Raw genomic sequence first — 6,898 nt, forward strand, 5'->3', positions numbered from 1 at the left:
ACGCTCTGTTGATAGATACAGGAGGGCAACCATGTCCTGAAACCCATTGATGTAATCCTCACGGTCACTTGTGCAGAGGTTGTATGCCTTGTGCGCATTTGATGGTGCAACTGTGCATCCCGCCCTGTGCCGGAATATGGTGCAAGAAGGAAGGCCAGGGAGCCTTATGGTGCAGTGCACAAAAACAGATCGTGCTTTGTGCATTAAGAGGCCCATCCCGTGCGTGTAACACTTCATTCACACTTCTCACCTCTCAGTTGATTTGAAGGGAAAAGACTGGTCACTTGCCCCACCCTCTGTCTCACTCTCATTTAATAAATACAGAGGGCAACCCATATTCACATCCCCATCCGGTTAGGATGAAAGCTCACATCACTCAAGGGGTTGTCGATGAAGATCGTGTCGTCGGTTGTTGAAGAGGCATACCCAGGGAGGTAGCCATCAGATCGAACGTGGGGTTAGATAGGACATGGCGTCTGCTAGAGGACTGTCAAATGCTCCACAGAAAGGCACATGACACAGCGTACCAAGGGAGGCAACTTCGGAACTGGATCCTGGGGATGTCAATTGATGAATCCACTTTCTGGACTGCTGGGTGTTGCCACCTTTTCCACAGCCAGCTTCCCGCCCAAAGGTGTTAAACACCTTTTCTTGGAACGAGGCCTGCTATGGCAGGGAATTTCTTCCTTTTCTCCCATAACAGTTTTTTTTCGTTTCTTTTTTTTTTTCTTTTTTTTTTCTTGTTTTCCCCTATTCCCGAGGGTGACTCCACCTTTTCTCAACGAATAGGTCGGCATGACAGGGACCGAAGTCCTTTTCTCCCATGACCGATATGTATATTTTTTCTTTTTTTTCTTTTTTTTTTGTTGTCTCGAATTAAGCAAGGGAATGGTGGAAATACCATTTGTCAGAACCATCCTCGCCACTGTCGCTGGTGGAAAATAGAGGATAAGAGATCAGGGGCGGGAGGGGGGGCTGAGGGGACAGAGGGTTGCGTCCCCCTCATCAGGAGTGGCTGAAGAACGGCTATCAGAAGTAGTATCATAAGAGTTACAGTGCCACGCCAACGGGGGAAAGGATTAGGTGACCGTGATTGTCAAGATCCCCAAGGAGGGAAGTACTTCTTCAGGCGATATCCATTGATCAGGAAGGGATCATCAGAGGCATCAACGGTCTGCACTTGGACAGAGCCATTAGGGTTGACAGCAAGTACCTTATATGGGCCCATCCACCGCTATTGGAGCTTGCCAGGAAACTTGCCAAATCGTGAATCATAGGCTAGGACCAAATCACCTTCTTTGAACTCCTTGTGCTTCATGAAGCTGTCATGGTAAGCCTTACGTCGAGCTTGCGTGGCTTCCATGCACTGTAGAGCCATCCTGCGAGTTTCGTCCAAACATTCCAAGTGCAGGAGACGGCGTTGCAGTGAATCGTCGTCCCCCAAATGCTCTTTAATAGCCACTCGCAAAGAGGGCAATTCCAGTTCAACAGGGAAAACAGCTTCTATACCATACACCAGCTGGAAGGGTGTCTGTCCTGTTGCTGCTTTATGGGAGGTTCTGTACGCCCAGAGGGCCTTTGTAAGTCGATCATCCCAATCACGACGATGTGCGGCAATTGTTCTTGTCAGAATCGAGCAGAGAATGCGATTCTTTGAGTTGGCCGTTGGCTCTGGGGTAATAAGGAGTGGACTTGCGATGGCGGATCTTATACAGCTCTGTCAACTCTTCCATGACTTTATTAATGAAATGAGTGCCTCTGTCGCTTACCAGCTCTAGGGGACTGCCAAAATGGGTGATGATATTCTCATACATGAACACGGCCACGCTGTTACCATCGTCCCGCTTTAGGGCTTTAGCTTCACACCACTTTGTGACATAATCCGTACATACCAAGATGTATCTCTTCTGTTTCCTTCTAGTGGGTGGATCGATTGGGCCAATGAAGTCAATGCCCCACTTCTCAAACGGCTTCAAAGGAAGGATAGGTTGCAATGGCATGGCACTGGTCTTGGTAGGTTTCCCCATTCGCTGACAAGCATCACATCGCTTGCAGTAATCATAAGCATCCTTGTGGAGGGTCGGCTACCAATAACCTGCTAACAGAGCTTTCCTGGCTGTAGCTTCTCCTGCAAAGTGGCCTCCACACGGCTCGTCATGGCAAGCCTTCAAAACAATCCCAATCTCATCTCCTGTAACACATCTTCTGAGCACTTCATCTTTGCCTTTCTTGTATAGTGCTCTACCTAACAGGGTGTAGGGGGCTGATTCTAACATAAGCTTCTTCCTTCCCCGACTAGAAATGCCAGGAGGGTACTGTTGGGTTGCCAGTAGATTGACAATGTCTACATACCAGGGGGTTACAATTTCTACCAGGAATAGGGAAGCATCTGGGAGGTCCGGATCATCCTACTCCTCGTCTGCAGTCTGTGGGATACGCGACAGATGATCGGCCAGAACATGGGAGCGACCAGGTTTGGTGATTACCTCAAAGTCGAACTCCTGGAATAGAAGGAGCCATCTCATCATTCTTCCCTTCACGTCTGCTTTGTTCATCAGGAAGGACAGGGCCTCATGATCCACATAAAATTTAAAGTGGGTAGACAGCAGATAGTAGCGAAACTTCTCTAGGGCAAACACCATTGCCAAGCACTCCAGCTCTGTCACTGTATAGTTCCGCTCTCTATCAGTGACTTTTCGGCTTGCATAATAGATGGGTTGATCTAATTTCAAGGGGCCCTTTTGACATAGGACAGCACCTAGCCCTTCAACTGATGCATCAGTGTGCACATGAAACTCCTTCGTCCAATCAGGAGGTTGCAGAATGGGTGCCTCAATCAGACACTGCTTTAGAGTGTTGAAGGCTTTGTCACAATCTTCTGTCCAAACAAACTCCACATCTTTCCTCAAAAGCTTGTGCAAGGAGGTTGCCTTTGTTGCAAAATGGGCTATGAACCTTCTGTAGTAACCCACGTGGCCTAGGAATCCCCTCAACTGTTTGAGGTTGGTGGGTGCTGTCAAAGCTGCACTCTTTTCGATCTTTGCAGGGTCTGTTGATATCCCTTGTGCAGAGACAATGTGGCCCAACAAAACTTCAGAAGAGACCCCAAAGATGCATTTGTCGGGGTTGAGGGAAATCCCATACTCCCGGCATCGGTCAAAGCATTGTTTCAAATGTCCCCAGTGTTCACGGATCAAACTATAGACACAGAAGTCATCCAAATATACCTCAATAAAGTCGTGCAGATGATTTTGGAATGCGGCCATCATGACTCGCTGGAAAGTAGCAGGGGCATTGCAGAGCCCAAACGGTATCACTCGGTAAGCATAGGTCCCCCATTCTGGTGAAGGTTGTTTTGGATTGGTCTTCTTCTGCTATCTGCACTTGGTTATATCCACTGAATCCATCTAGAAGGGAATAAAGCTCATGTCCTGCCACTGTGTCCAACAGTTGATCTGTGAAAGGGATAGGAAAGTGATCCTTCTTTGTCTTGGAATTCAACTTGCGGAAATCCACACATATACGAAGCTTGCCATTCTTCTTGGGTACAGCCACGATGGGTGAGACCCATTCACTATTTGCCACTAGATAGATGAATTCGTCTTCCAGAAGCTTCAGCAGCTCTGCTTTCACCAATGTGGAATAATTCGGGTTCATTCGCCTCTGTCGTTGCCATACTGGCTTGGCATCAAGCTCCAAATCAATATGATACTGACATATTCTGGGACCAATCCCCTTTAGGTCTTTGTAGGACCACGCAAACACGTCCAAATTCTCTTTCAACAAGTTGTACAAAGTTGGCAACTCCTCTTCTGGTAGGTTGCTATCCACCTTCAAATGGCGTTCAATACCATCTACATGCACAAAAGTTAACTGCCTTTCACCTTCTACTTCACGGATGAAGGTCCCACTGACTGCTTCTGGGTACAAATCCCACTCCTTCAATGGAGTGGTGTCCTTATCTGATATCCCACTAGAACCAACTTCTTCTTTTGGTGGAGACTCAGGTTGCCCCTTGAGATGTTGAAATGGGATTAGAACCGTTTCAGGTTTGGTTTCAAGATTAGTTACCTCTTCGCTTGAAGACTCATCTTCTGATGACGCATCCAGGAACATCACATAACAGGGACCCTCTGATGCCTATTGGAATCGTGAGATTGGTGCTTGTTGGCACGGTGCATCATCATCATCTTTTCTTGGCAAAGATGGGTGAGGGCGGTATGAGCCACTGCTGAAAGACGGCTTGGTCTTCTTTAACCATTTCTTATAAAGATTTTGCATATGAGAAGATCCATTTACCAGACCAAATGGTACCATCGCCATTCTGTCCCACAGCATGAGCTCGTCTGCTTCTGATGCTTCTAGAACTTCTTTATATATATCCTCTTCGGGTGTGATAGACTCTTCTGTCTCTCTTTCATAACCTTCTTCTTTCGTATCATCTCCATCCTCTTCGGTATCTGTCTCTGTCTCTGTCTCTATCTCTGTCTCTGTCTCTGCCTCTATCTCTGTCTCTGTCTCTGTAGGAGCTCTGTAAGAGAAGAACAGGTTCTCCGTTTCATCTTTTGCCTCTGTCTCTGGCTCTGCTATGGCCATATAACAGGGAGAGCAGTACATCCATGCTTCTATCTCACTGTCAGAAGTGATTTCGGAAATCGTTCCTGGTTCAAGCAGGAAGTATTCACCCATTGACAGGGACTTTGCATCTTTTGGGAGTTGGCTGACAGTGCCCACTGTCAGGGACTGTGCCACTATTTTCTTGGGAAGGATCTGTTTGACAGCATCTTCTTCTGCTGATGTTCCATCTGTAGCCTCATTGGGGGAGTCAGAAGATAATTCCAAGGAGGTGGATCCATGTCCTTTTTGAGCACCATACAACTTCAGCACCACTTTATTGGGTCCTCTACCCAAGGTCAAGGTTCCTTTGAACCAATCCGTCCTTGCTCTGGCTTCAAAAAGCCATGGTCTACCCAGTAACAGGGGATAGGATGTACCATAAGAGTTTGGCTTCACCACCAGATAGGTTAGCCAATAATCTTTTCTAGCCACTGTAGTCTTCACATATGGGAGAATGCCCAAAGGCTTGATTCTGCTCTGATCCGCCAGTCTGATAAGCCATTGGGTTGGTTGCACACCTTGTAGGCCTAGATCCTTCATTGTCACATCCGTCATAATGTTCACTGATGAACCACCATCAATCAGTGCATTTGCAATAAAGTAGCCTTCTATCCACACGCCAGTCTCTGGGGTACCCGAATCTAGGAAGGCGTTAGCCACGTCCACTTCTTTTACAGGCTCTGGAGCTTGGTTGGACTTTGTTGCTGTTGAGAGAGCAATCCTTAAGCCACATCTTCTTGTCAGTATACTTTTGAACCTTTTTCGGCAACTGGGAGACAACATCAATAATTGTCGGAATGTGAGGTTTGGTTTAAAGGTATCTAGAACTCTGACCAGATCATATTCCTTAATAGGATCCACTGGCTTCTCTAACCGGTTAGGGAATGGGGCAACACCCATTTTTATTTTCCTTTTTTCTTCCAACAGGGGCATCATGGGGACTTCTTCTGCCACTTGTGGCACTCCTCCTCTTCTATCTCCTGGACCTCTGGTCCTGTCTCTGGATATGTCTCTGTGACTCTCTATGGTAGTGTGGTACTCTGTACGGCACTGCCAGGCTCTGTTCTGTTCTATTCTTCTGGTGGAAGATTGAACTTCACTGTTCTGGCAGGAGGATTATTTTCTTTCTGGATAGGTGGTTCCTTCTTCTTTGCACGCGTGATGGCAGCAACTTCCAATTCCACTAAATTGGAGGTAGGCTCTTGGGCCTTGGCCGGATTATCAGTAGCACTGTTTTTCACTAGGGCTGGGCTTGGACAGTCTTTTGCAGTGTGGCCTTCTCCTTTGCATCGACTGCATAAGGGCTTGTAATCCACTGACCTTCTGGGATTTGGACAATTTGGTGAAATGTGTCACTTTTCTCCGCATCTGTAACACTTCACTTCTGATCTCTGACCACCGCCAGACTGTCTTCCTCTGTAACTTTGAGAGGGAAACCTCCTCGGACCAAAATTAGGACCAAACTCTCTAGGCTTGGGTCCAATATCCTATGTTGTCATTTTGGATTCCAGCAAGTTGAATCTTGCATCTTCTTCCTTCCTTCGCCTATCATGCATCTCCTTCATAGAGCAAATATCCTCTGTATGGTTCTTCCGTAAATAGTAGGAACAGAAAGCTCCAGGAATGGTTGGTTTTCGTGTACATTCAGTGGCTAAATGGCCTGCTTGATGACACTTACCACACCAAGTATTTGACCGCATCACATCTCTTCCTGCTCCTGCAACGTTGGATATGCTAGCGGTATTCACTTTCAGTGTCTGCAGCTGCTCTGTAATCACATCCATCAACTCCTTTTTTATATTTGCAACTGAGTTGGATAAATAATCCTTCAAGCTTTCTCCTCCTAAGGTACTAACAGTAGGGTTTTGAGGAGTCTCTGTAATCACCGCATAAACAGGTTGGGCTGGTGCAGAGGGGTCTCTATTCTGATTCTGATTCAGAGCTCCTGTTTGAACTGTTGGCTGTTGGCTCCAGTTGGTAGGGTTCCTGTTGCTGTTGATTTGGCATTGGGGAAATTGGTTGGGACCATTGTTGTTGTGGTTGAACCATCATTTGAGGCATTGATTGTGGCCACTGTGGATTTGGTGCACTGTACTGTGATACTAGGGGCATCTATTGGTAGGGGTAGGGGACAGTCCCTGGGACTGCTTTTGGTGGGTACATCATTCCTGGCAGAGGAGCTAGGACTCCTCTTCCTGGATTCATCGCCAATCTAGCTTCCACTTCATCGTACAATCTTACACCTTCTGTTGCAGCTTGCAGTGTGGCTGGTCTTTGCAGC

Source organism: Lygodium microphyllum, chromosome 19 (genome assembly GCF_053477565.2).
Source record: "Lygodium microphyllum isolate KBCC chromosome 19, Lygodium_microphyllum_v1.1.10, whole genome shotgun sequence".
NCBI lineage: Eukaryota > Viridiplantae > Streptophyta > Polypodiopsida > Schizaeales > Lygodiaceae > Lygodium > Lygodium microphyllum.